Source organism: Apus apus, chromosome 4, assembly GCF_020740795.1.
Source record: "Apus apus isolate bApuApu2 chromosome 4, bApuApu2.pri.cur, whole genome shotgun sequence".
NCBI classification, from domain to species: domain Eukaryota; kingdom Metazoa; phylum Chordata; class Aves; order Apodiformes; family Apodidae; genus Apus; species Apus apus.
In genome coordinates, this window is record NC_067285.1 from 86359837 (window position 1) to 86372650 (window position 12814).

General features: G+C 38.7%; 1 protein-coding gene across 3 annotated transcripts in view; it reads right to left on the reverse strand.

Annotated features, from left to right (window-relative positions):
* TRMT9B (tRNA methyltransferase 9B (putative)) overlaps positions 1-12512 on the reverse strand; it is a 107175-nt gene extending 94663 nt beyond the window's left edge. The window contains exons 1-2 of one of the 3 annotated variants that reach the window (XM_051616542.1): positions 12478-12512; positions 5834-5883 (exon numbers count right to left, since the gene is read on the reverse strand). The gene's annotated coding sequence lies outside the window, so the exon portion shown is untranslated. Of the gene's footprint in view, positions 1-5833; positions 5884-6378; positions 7258-12185; positions 12252-12477 lie in introns of those variants that run through there. The other 2 variants (XM_051616543.1, XM_051616544.1) reach the window with 2 other exon arrangements.
* Between the last annotated feature and the right edge of the window lie 302 nt (positions 12513-12814).

A 12814-nucleotide genomic window follows, 5' to 3' on the forward strand; every position in this document is an offset into this window, starting at 1 on the left:
GCTTAAAAAGACTACAGGAATACTTTTATATATGAACATAAATTATTCCATACTCTTGTCTAATGCCTGACATCCCCACAGAAGCTTTGGTGAGCCAAGACAGCTGCCTTCAGTGGGGATTATGCAGATCAAGTATGGAAACTGTCCTCTGGTACTCACGAAGTTCAAACGCTGTTGATAAATCAAAATGCATTGAAGTTGCAGTTATTTATTAAAATTCCTGCCTAAATGAAACAGTTATGCATAATGGAATGAAAACAGTTAACCTGATGCTCCCTGTTACTAAAAAAATAGTTTATTCTTCTTGTTGTTTTCAGTAACTACACTATTGTGCTGAAAACTGAATCTTAATGAAAAATGCAGCTTTTAAAGACTTTACTACCAAACTTATTCTACTAAACAATTATTTGAAACGTCAGCAACAATCTATTTTTTTCTTCATCTTCACTTTCCTAAAAGTGCAGTTCTTTTACATCCAAATATATATTGTTTCTGGGACAAATTACATGTGATGGGAAGTAATTAGAAAATGGCTTAAAATCTTAGACCATCAGCTTCGTACAAATAGAGCTGACCAGTTTCTTGCTTGAACAATTTTTTGACAATTTGGCAGCTGTCAACTGCCAATTTTCTACTGAGAAAACGAAGCATAATTTCTAACTAAGATACTTTGTTTTCTCTATCTCATCTGAAACATTGCTCCCAACTAGTTTATTAAACATATCCAACTCAGCACATTTACCAAGTTAAGCAGAAATTCAAAGTTTTATTCCTTCTAAGGGACAGGGAAAAAAAAAAAATCTGCCTAGAGATCGGTGAATTCTCTTCTGCATCATGAGAAGCACATTCTGGCCTTGTACAGCAAAATAGGCACAACAAGCCCCTCTACAAGTCCCATACAGCCCTGACCTAAAATGGAAAATGCTGAGAGCTGAATTTACATAAACTAAAGTATGTTAGGTCAGTTGTTAATTAAATAAATGAATAAATAAAATGTTAGGGAGGCATGTTTGTGTGTTTATCTGCCTATATCTCAACTTGGTGGACAAAAAAAACCCACAACTTTTGTTCTCTCTAAAATGAAAAAAAAATTGGACACTACTTGAGAAAAAAAACACATCCTGACCAGAAGAGTGATGTACATGAAGCTAGTGACTCACACAGCAGCTAACCTGAGTAGGTCCAGCAGGTGTGTGCTGCACACTCAGTTCAGCCTTCAGGCCTGTGCTGTGCAGCACATAACCCCTGGCTGCAGGACAAACCTATCCAGCTCATTGTCACAGGCAGCTCCCACTTGGTACCAGGGATTCCACCACCTGCATGTCCTTCCCTTTATCTGGAAGTGGAGCAAAGCATTCTCAAGTGAATATCATGTTCTGACTGGCAGTGGAAATGAGGAATCAAGCTGTTTACTTGCAAGAAAATCCTGTAATAGCTTGCATAACCAAAACGGGGTAAGCCTTTCTAAGACAGGACCTGCACAGTATACTCCACGCTGACCACAGGGAAGATAGACTACTGACATTTTTAGAATGCAAAAAAGCACACTGTATCACTTATACAGACAAAAGTACAAACAGGGATAAAAGTATCAATGGGCTTTTTTTGCATTTAATAGTACATATTACTCCCTTCATTTAAAATCTATTTAATTTTTGTTTCAGAGAACACCAAGCTTTCCAGAAGCTAATGCAAACTGGTTTTAAAAGGTACTTTGTTCACAAGTACATACATAAATTTTTATGTCTGATATGAGAATCCTAGGAATGAAGTATGCAGCAGAAACAATAATGGAATCTAAAAAACAATTATTCTGAAAACCAAAACTTAAAAAAAATCAACTGACTATAATGTCTAAGACAGTAACATTGTACAAGTGCTTATTTAGAAACGATCAATCATTCTACAGGTATTGCTATTTCTTACATAAACCCCCTTTAAAATTACTATTTTTAAAGCAAGATGTCTTAAAACAGTCATTCCGGGGACAAATTTTTATTTGCAGTAAGAACTGAGAAAAGCATTGTGGCTTTCTATGGAGATCTACAGAAAGGTGGGCACTGTCTCAAGATGAAGCAGCACCAAGATTGAGGATTTGTTTCAGATTTAGTGGTGCACGTTATCATTCATATGCTTCTGCTTGGTGCAGGAAATGAAGGATCAGAGGTTTCTTCCAGATACCATTGTACTTCCAAAATGCTACAGACACAGGGAAATCTGAACTGTGGTACTATCTGAACAGCACCTGTATTTTGCTTTAGGAGACATCAGAAAATAGCCACATCCATGACTTGCCTACTTTACACTAACTGGAAAGATGTGATTTCAGTAAGAAGAGGGCAAACTCAGTCCCAGTAGTATCAAATCTTGCAAATCTTGCAAAAGTATCTTGCAAGTCTCTTTGATGACCTCTTCAGAAAACATAAATTAACCACCTTTCTTTTTGCTTCCAGCTCCTTCCCAAAAATTATTTATTCTACCTAAATCTCCCTCTTCAAATGCCTGATACCTCTCTTACAATGTAAGCTTTTTTTCAACGAGAAAGTCACCTGGATAAATTACACTACAGGTTGCCACCTTCCTTGCTCACATGTCACTATTCTTGACAGGCAGACTCTGATACACTGTAATCTATCAGCACACGCTCATTCAGAAACCTTTCATTCTGATGTATTATTGTTTACTTAACTGTACCCGTTTACTTAACTCAGCTACTCTGCCTAAGTTGTGAATCAGCCCTACAATCAATATAACCTGCTTTAAAGCCTGGAATAAATTACTGGCCTGACTATTAATTTTGTTAATGATGTTGCAGAACTCAAGAATTCTCAGAGACTGTTAGCCCCCAGGCGTTAGTACTGTAAACATAAAAATATTCCACTCACCATTTTTAAAAAGGTAATCCAGGTACCAAAAAAAAAGCACCTAAAGAGTTTGGGTTTTTTTTAATAAATGTTTAAATATAATAAAGAAAAACATGCTGCACCTTCTATTTCTACAACCATAAAAAAAAAAAATTACATCAGGTCTACATAGTTAACTTTTGGCTTAGATTTATGGCCAGAAAGTGGGGTGCTTATGCAGTCCCAGCGGGAGGATGAAAATGTTACAGGAGTGATGAGATTTGACACAGTGAGCCACACATCAAATCTCCACAGTTAAGAAACACAGAACACAAACCAAGTACTTTATAACAAGAAGGCCCTGCAATGTGTCACAAAGGGAAACAATTACAACAGCCTGTCAGGTTTTCAGTTCTTCAGTGAAGAACAGACATGAAATGGGTGTGGGGCAAGACTCTCAGGTGATCTACCAATATCAGCCCAGCAAAATGTAAATGTGAAACAGATCCAACATGTCAACAAACCCTTGAAAAACAGCAAGATAAGCTGTTAATTTAAAGCACTGTGTTTTTTTTTTTTTTTTGAGGCAGAAATACAAATAGAATACATCATGTGATATAAAAAATACTCTTATGTGCATGGACTTATCAGTGTCTTTCAGCTCTTGTGAATCCCTTCCTGGACAATCAGGAGTTGGGGGATTCACAAATAATTTTAAAAGATCCTAAAATGTAATGCTTATATATAGTATGACAAGGACAAACCACAAAAAAACCCAAACAGAATCCATTTTGGATTAACTACTTAGCACAGAGCCACCCATGAGAAAGTGTGATTGCCTGGACTTGTATGACTTTAACTTTGTACCACTGCATGGACAAATGATGTCCAACACATGTTGGAGAAAAATAAATAAATAAATATATTCTGGTTTAGTCTGTTTTTTCAGGAATGGAAATTAAATGAGGTGTTCTTTTGTCTCTACATAGACAATTTGTGGACAACAGCCAAAGACCAGGGACTCATTTATCTTGTGGTATAAATATGGTGAAGGAGAAATATAGGTAGGAGGACTAAAACACTAAATGTTCAGTCATGCTGAAATGAACTTGAGAGCACCCACCTCTCTCCAGCATGATCCTGTGCTCTGTGGAAAAAATAATTGTCAAAATTCAATTCTGTCACCTACTCTCATTGGCAGAAGTGATATAAAGGCGCACATTTCCTGCACTATGTTTGTATGAAAGGTTGAGAAGATGTGGCTGCGTTATCCCACTCTGTAGTGTACAATGTGCTGTGTGATACTACTAATGTTCAAGAAGTAAATATGACATAAGTAATAGATACAAGTCAAAGTAAAAAGTGGATACTGAATAGTTGGAATAAACTATAACATTGATCTTGTTACAAAGAGAAAAATTATTGCCCATTAGGCCATTTAATTAAATAAATGCTTTCTGACACCTTGATTAAGTTTGAAGTGATGACTTTTTGTCCAGCTCACATTTTCTTCACATAAAATTACATTTAGTAAAGAGTACTACTCATAGTATTTGAAGAAAAGTAATGTATTGTCTGTCCTCATCAATGAAAAACAGTAGCCCAGGGCTCTAAACCCTACAAAGCAAAGATGCTCATTAGACAAGAAAAAAACCAGATATACTTGCACATTCTGTGCAACTCTACAAATGCGAAATATCTAAGAGCAGTTGCTCCTCTAATCCTAAAGAGTTAATCTAAGAAGAATAAGTAAATCCAAATTTTGTAACTAGATCAAGTCCTAAAGATCCACTTTTAAAGATAGTAACTTCATTATTAACTATTTGGAAACTCAGTGATTTAACTAGTGCTAGCAGCACTGTCTGGTTGTAGGCAAAGCTACTTGACAGTCACTATCAGTAGTATTATACCTCATTCCAGCCTTAAGTCCAGTCCAGGGGTAACAAATAATATTTTTCCTCACTTACCACTATAAGCAGGCTGTGTAGTATTTTCTGATTTCTATTTCTTGAAACAGAATTTAATTGACTGAAACTCAGAATTTTTTTAAAATTTATTACTGAATCCCCAGAAAATAAAGGTATTTTGTTTTGTTTTTTTCTCAGGAGGCTAGGTATCAAGCACTGTAAGCTTTTTTTCTTTTCTTCTCCCTTGCTTTAAGATTTGGTTTTACAATACAAGCATACTTTTAATGCAAATCTAATGTAACAGCTGTAATTTCCCCCCCCTTTCTTATCACATGAGAATGAATAGCAATAATTATTAGCAATTGAAAGAGTTTACCTATTTGGAAAAATGTAGTAAAACTAAATATATCTCAATATATTTTATCTCAGAGGATGATCGTAAGTAGATGCAAAACATCCAATTTGATAACAAGGAATACATTAGAGAATATATATATAAAAGGCAACCTATCAGAAAGTATTAGTAAATATAAAAACAGATGTTAAAAATTACTTAAATTATCAAATTATAACACAGAACACATACCCAAATAATTATCTTTTACTTCTGCTATATGTTATGTATAAAAAAAGCAGCTTGTACTTTTTCTTTAATGTGAAACCATTAACACCCAGAAAAAAAATATTTAGTATATGCAACACAACTGCTTAGCAACAACTTTAAGTTGAAGGAAATAATCATGATAAACTGAAAAAAAAAATGCTGACTTATTTGCTTCTTGCACACTTTCTTACTGAGCAATTTTTATTTTAAAAAAATCCTTCTTTAATGAGAGTCTTTCTAGCTCTTCCTTAGCTGTTATTCTGCTTTTTGGTCATTATTCAGTTACAGTCCTGCACTAAGAGATTTAACTTCAAGAAAAAATACCTGATTAATCAGAGCTCTGTATCTTTTTAAATTTAATATTTCATTATGTAAGTGCATTACTATATTAATAATTATAACACACATCAATAGGAGCAAATATTCCACTGAGTATTTAGCTATTTTATAAATTTGTTGATTATGTGTGTCTCTCCTACCGGGCAACATGGCAGAAGGAATGAGTCCCATCAGTCCAAGGATTCTCTTCCTAAAGAAAAGACAAATATGACTCATGTCATATCTGGAGCTAAATTACGTTTTTAAACAGGAGAAATTTAAAATAAAACCTTCTTCATCACATTTTTAATTTTGTCGTCCTGCATATGTAGAAACATTCAGCTATGTTTTGGAATGCATAACTACAAATCATCATACATCAGAAAATAAAAAATACAATGAATGTGAAGACAGTGACCCCACGTATTCGTGTTTCCACAATAGTCAATGTATTTCCACAAATTCAGAGTATAATAGAGAAACCCACTCACTAATGACAGTTTACATTAATATGCATACCAATACCCATATACATGCAAACACACCAAAATTAATTGTGACAACTGTGTAGCATTTTAAAAGGAGATACATTCAATACTGGTACAAGCAAAGGAAAGAGTTAACCAGACATTTAAAATTACGTGATTGCAAACTGGTTTTCAAATTTCTCTTTTTATTTTCCAACAAAGAATCTAGAACTCCACACCTGTGTATGCTATACAGTATGTATGATGAAGTCTGGTACCATCCTGAGGCATTAGTGTTGTCTAAACCTGGTGTGCAAAAAATGCATCAGCATCAGTATTATCGCAACTCCTTAGAAACTTAACTCAGGCCAAGATACAAATACCTCAGTGTGCTTACAATTCACAGCCTAGTGTCCTCTCTTAACTGTAGGATCTAACTACCATTCTGTTAAAAAAACTAGAGCAGGGCTTGCTATATTCTGTTAAATCACAGCCAGGATAACAGAAGGAAGAGAGAAAACAAACGCCTTCCATGTAGCAACCTACTGTTGCTGTGTATCCCTAATTAAACAAAAAATACTCAAGTCAACATATGGTAGAAAGGTGATCCTATCCAGCAAGAGACAGGACTATTGAAAACAAAGATGGCTCTGCTCTGTTGCTGTCAAAGATGTGCCACCGTGAAGCAAAGAATTTTGTAGTCTGTAGGAACAGAAACGATGTGTGAGATTTATCCCAAAGAACAGGGCATTTAGTAGAGAGTGACACAGCCTCATCTCTAATTCATGCTCCCAAGACAATTTACATTCAAGCAGTCACTCTTTAAGATAGATTAATTGGCAGGAGAGATGGGTTTGAGCACTCAGACAAAACCAAACTGAATCTGCCAACTCTTTCATTAGTAATCTGATAGGTTTTTAAATAACAGGTCATTCAGTCTCTCCATTCTTCACACTAAAAGCAAGCAGCTACACCAAACTAAGACTCTGAATATGAATGTGTGCTTTGTGTGGCCAGAGAATACTGACAAAATAGAGCCACTGGACACTTAAAAATGATTGTAAATGGCTGAATGAGAAATAGGTTCTAAACTGTTCTGGATACTGCACATCAAATGCACACAGAAGTAAAATCATATAATCATAGAACCATTCAGGCTGGAAAAGACCCTTGGGATCACTGAGTCCAACCATCAACCCTACTCTACAAAGTTCTCCCCTAAACCATACCCACCAATACCACATACAAACAACCCTTAAACACATCCAGGGATGGTGACTCAACCACCTCCCTGGGCAGTGTCTAACCACTCTTTTGGTGAAAAAAATTTTCCTAATGTCCAGTCTAAACCTCCCCTGCTGCAGCTTGAAGCCATTCCCTCTTGTTCTGTTGCTAAATCCCTGTGAAAAGAGACCAGCAACAACCTCTCTACAATGACCTTTCAGGTAGCTGTAGAGACTGATGAGGTCTCCCCTCAGCCTCCTCTTCCTCAAACTAAACAATCCCAGCTCCTTCAAGCCTTCTTCATAAGATTTATTCTCTAGGCCCTTCACCAGCTTCGTTGCCCTCCTCTGTATTCGCTCCAGCACCTTGATATCTCTCTTGAATTGAGGTGCCCAAAACTGGACACAATACTCCAGGGGTGGCCTCACCAGTGCTGAGTACAGGGGGACAATCAACTCTCTACTTCTGCTGGTCACACTATTTCTAACACAAGCCAGGATGCCATTGGCTTTCTTGGCCACCTGGGCACACTGCTGGTTCATGTTCAGCCACTTGTCAATCAGAACCCCCAGGTCCTTCTCTCCCAGGCAGCTTTCTGGTCACAATTCCCCAAGCCTGTAGTGTTGCATGGGGTTGTTGTGGCCCAAGTGCAGGACCTGGCACTTGGCCTTGTTGAAGCTCCTAGACATTCTAGAGATACAAATTAAAATAACGGATGATCCTTCTGACTTCAGGCATTTCCTAGGTTAGGCAGCTGTGTGAGATTTCTCAGATAGCATTTCTGGACTTAGACACCTGAATTCTCCCTAAATCCTGCCTTAGGTACTTAAGTCTAATGAACTCCTCCTCTCTCTCTCAACACTACCTGGTTAAGTATTTCAGATCCTGTTGTGTTTTGCCTTCCTTTATAATGAGATGCTTACCTTTCTAGCATGCACTTAACTGTTTATCCTATGTGTAGTTGGCTTTTTTATACTTGCCAGTAGACACATAAACACTAAGTGTAATTAATAGTTTACAGAAGTGCTGAGACCCCACAGCTTCAATTTTCTAAGTGAATGAAGATGCCTTGAAAAAAGCATATTCCACAGAAGTGCCAGAGATAACTGTAACAGTCTAACCCTGTTCAGCTCCCTTTGAGACCAAGACGCAAATGCAGCTTTGTGGGCTCTCATACTTAAAAAAAATTTGCTCAAAGCCAACTTCTGCCCAACACTGTTGCAAAAACAAAGGTTAGCTTTTGTTTTACTGCAGTGACATTAGACGTTTTTCCATTTGAGAGTCTGCCTGCTGGAACGATCTCACTAAAGTCCCAAAAGTCTACTAAGCAACAAAGAACAAACTGAAACACAACAAAACCAAGTTGGTTTTAATGATCATTATTCCTTAGCCGCAGCTGAAGTGACTCAGACATCACTGGCTAAGGTCTCCAGAAGCAACACTACTCAAGAATTGCTTTCTTTTAATATGGTTTGAAATTTTGGTTTTTCATGTTTATTTATTTTTTTCTAGAAGAAAAGGTGATTAACAGTTTCCCAGTAGAACAATTTGTTCTCAGGAACATTAAGGTTTTCGGTTTGGGACTTCTTTTTGTTTCATTTTATTTAAACAGTATGACTCTTAATTGCCTAATCTAATATTTTTCCAATTAATTTTATTTTGCCTTTGCCACACATCTCTTCACAAAAAGTTACAACAGCTGGATAGCCAGTCAGCTACCTTTAGACAAACAGCAGAAAAATAGCAAGAATATCTTTACCATATTTCTCTTAGAATATAACTACTTTCTTTGTTAATTACTTTCTCTTGGGATATATGCCAAGAGTGACTGTAAAAATGAGGCTCGGCTCCAGATTTCCAAGACAAAGGTATCAATTATTAGGTCTACTGCCCATTCCTTTAGCCTGAGTTAGGTTTGCTTCATTCTGTTTATACTGCTGTTGATTTCTGAACATCTTAAATTAGAACACTTGTGTATAATTTACCTAAAGTGGGGGCAGATACAATGCAAACCACTATTTTACTACCAGCTAATGTTTAATTGGGTTGCACACAGTATTTGTACAAGGAAGTGCTTATAGAAACATGAAATCAATGGCTTAAAAAGCATAAGGAAGGAACATAATTCTTCCTTACTGTACTGAAGGCCTAGTACTTTTTAAGTACCTTTCTGAACAAGAACAACCAAGACTTACATAAGCAGTTGTAAAATACTGCTCTATGATAGGAAGGACAATTCCTGGAGTCTTCCTTAGAATGGCCCACATGAGCTGTGCAATGTCATGGTTTTGTTTTGCTTTTTTAAGTACCATTTATCTGACCCACAATAGGAAAAAAAAAACAACCAACTACACTCTATTAGAGTGTGCACTATTTTTAATGGAGCGGTGGTGGAGCTGTGTGTGTTATCTAATCTAGTAAAAAGTTGCCTTTTTTTTTTCCCCCCCTCTCTTACATAACTATTACCTCCTGACAGTAACACAGGGAAAAGATTACAAAATTGCAGTATTTTCTTGTTTAGTTAAATATGCCAAATATGAAATAATGCACCAAAACCCAAACTTGAAGAATCAACTGCAGCTTAAAGTTGTAAGAATGAACACACTAGGTAATACTAAGGTCCAGCTAGGTCCAGTGTTCTGTTTTCAATAGCAATCAAAAATTAACATCTAGAGAATAAAGATAAGGTGAATATACAATCAGATTTCTCCTCAAATAATCTCCCAGATTCCACGTATCTGTGTCTCAGATTTCCTGATACAAAACTGGCTATTTTTACGTAAAACATCCTTTTCTATGAACTTCTCTAAACTCTTCTTGAGTTGCCAGGCTCCAAAATCACTTGATACCCAGAGGATTCACTATACTCTTGCAGCATATTGCCAGCAGGTATCTAAGAACAAATCTTAAGTCTGTATTATTTATCTGATGAACTACTTTAATGCTCTTCTATAACCACACAGAACAAGCTTAAGCAAAAACAAATCTTTTTTCTATCCGAACCTAGACAATGTTTTTTTCCATGATTCACTGAAGTCCTGAGTTCCCAAGAGAAACCTAAGAAAATAAGGGCATCTGTGAATGTAGAGAACAGCATGTATCACAAACATTAGGAGAGAGGTTAGTGACAGTAAGTACTGCTAGCAGAAGGAGCAAGCTCTGAAGAGAAGTACTAACTAAACACAGATTTCTAGAACTGGTTGAAGCAGGGTAAAATTGAAGTCTCCCTATCCCATCTATACAGCCATTGTACCCCAACACCCTTCTTTCACCGTTTTTTAATTGTTTTTAAGTGAAGGGCAATGGGGAAAACCTCAGTTCGTCTGTTCCAAGACCCCACAAGTACCAGGAATTATAAAAAATAGCTGACTGCAACTGACAATAATGCCTGAATCATCATTATAAATGCTAACATATGAACTTTTATAAGAATTATTAGAAATCGCAATGGTAGGAAAAAATGGGGTTTCACTTCTACTTGCTTTTAATAGCTCTAGCAGAGGAAAATCTTACTATTCTAACTCCAGCTTTTAAAGTTTCACAAACCCCTGAACTTTGCCCTGTTTCATTTTTCTTCTCCATTTCCATAGGTAATCTAAACTGAAATGCAAAATAAATTACTGTTCTCTTTAACGATAGCCCACAGTACTTCTTTCAGTGTTTTACTTCTGTCCAAATTCTCTGCTTATCTCTCTGATACTTTGTAATACTCACGTGTGACATGTCTAAACCAGAATCCAACACTACTTCAGACTACTCATAATTCAAAGTAATTTACCTCATCCCACCACCATTCAAGTTCACACTACAGGCATCTTACATTGATTTTTCCTTAGACTGTCACTTCCTAACTCATGTAATTTTAAAATTAATTACTGCAAGAGACTATCTTTTCTACCTCTTCATGTTTAAAACACATCCATGTTCTCCACCATGCCATTACCACAACATCACAGAATGGTTTGGGTTGGAAGGAACCCCAGAGATCATCTAGTTCCAGACCTCCCGCATGGGCAGGGACACTTTCCACTAGACCACACTGCTCCAAGCCCCAATCTGGCCTTGAATACTTCCAAGGATGGGGCATCCACAACTTCTCTGGGCAACTTGTTCAGGCGTCTCATTACCCGCATCGTAAAAAAAAAATTTTCCTAACATCTAATTTAAATCTAGTATCTTTTTCTCTTCGACTTTAGGAACTTGAAAGACACTGTAATGGCAAAGGAAGCATTTTAAAATGGATGAGTTCAGACAAAAAAACCTGGATGAAAATTCAGATGTGTTTGGTTACTTCCAGTGATGGCATCTTTGCCTAAAGCCCTCTTAGCAACTGTATCATCCTCCGGCCTGTCATACATGAAATACAGCTGACGACAAAACAGTTTTGCTCGTTTTATAATGCCATAAATTAATCTTCCTGGAAGGTTTCAGAGGAACTATTATATTTATCTGAGACTTCTGGATTTATGACAGCCATGTAACTAAAAAAAATGTATCGTAGCACCTGTAAATACACGGCAGTTATGCAATAGATTTTAACCTTCCATTAGAGGACGACATGCATCTAGAAACCCTAAACATTCCCCCACAAAATGCACTGTGACTACTACTGAGTTTATATAAGCAGATCTGATATTTCCCCAAGAGCTCTCAACCTACTATTTTACACTCGTGAAAAACACAAGGTTTACTGCACCAACCGGCTGTCACGGCACAGGAGACGCACGGTGGGTCTAAACCCTGGAAGCACCGGCGCCCATCCTACGGGCACGCTACACGAAGCGCTGGGAGCATTCAAGAAAAGAGGGAGAAATACACAAACCCTAAGGACGAGGTGCTTTTTCGTAATCCCGTAACTTCTATCGTGTCCTCCGTTAAGAAACTAACGCAGGAGGGGAAGGTGCAAGCCCAAGCTGCCGGACACGAGCGCGAGCACCCCGAGCAGGTGAAGCAGCCCTCGGAGCCGCGGCAGCCGGAGCCCCCGCTGCCCCCCGAGGCGCTCGGAAACCCCTCTCCCGCCCCGGCGGCTCTCTCCCTTCGCGCTCGGCTGCTTCCCCCGCCTCCTACCGCCACCAGCAGCGCGGCTAACACCCGACCCCCGCGGCCGACCTCACCGCAGCAGCCGCTCCTCAGAGCGCCGCCGCTCCCGGGAGCCACCCCGCAGCCCGCAGGCCTCTCCCTCTTCCCCGGCAAACTGCCCTCTCCTGCCTCCCCGGCCCCGCTAAGCCGCTCCCTCCCCGCCGCGCCGCACTCTGCCCAGCCCTGGGGCGGGGAGGGCAGCGCCCGAGGCTCCGCGGCGGGCGCCGAGGGGCCGCGAGGGGCGCTGAGGAAACACGCTCCGCGGGCCGGGCCCTCCCGCGCGAGCCAGCCCCGCCCACCCCCTCCGCCTGACCCCGCCCCGTTACGGCGCGCGGGGAGCGCTGTTTTGCAACCCCCTGCCCCCGCCTCGCG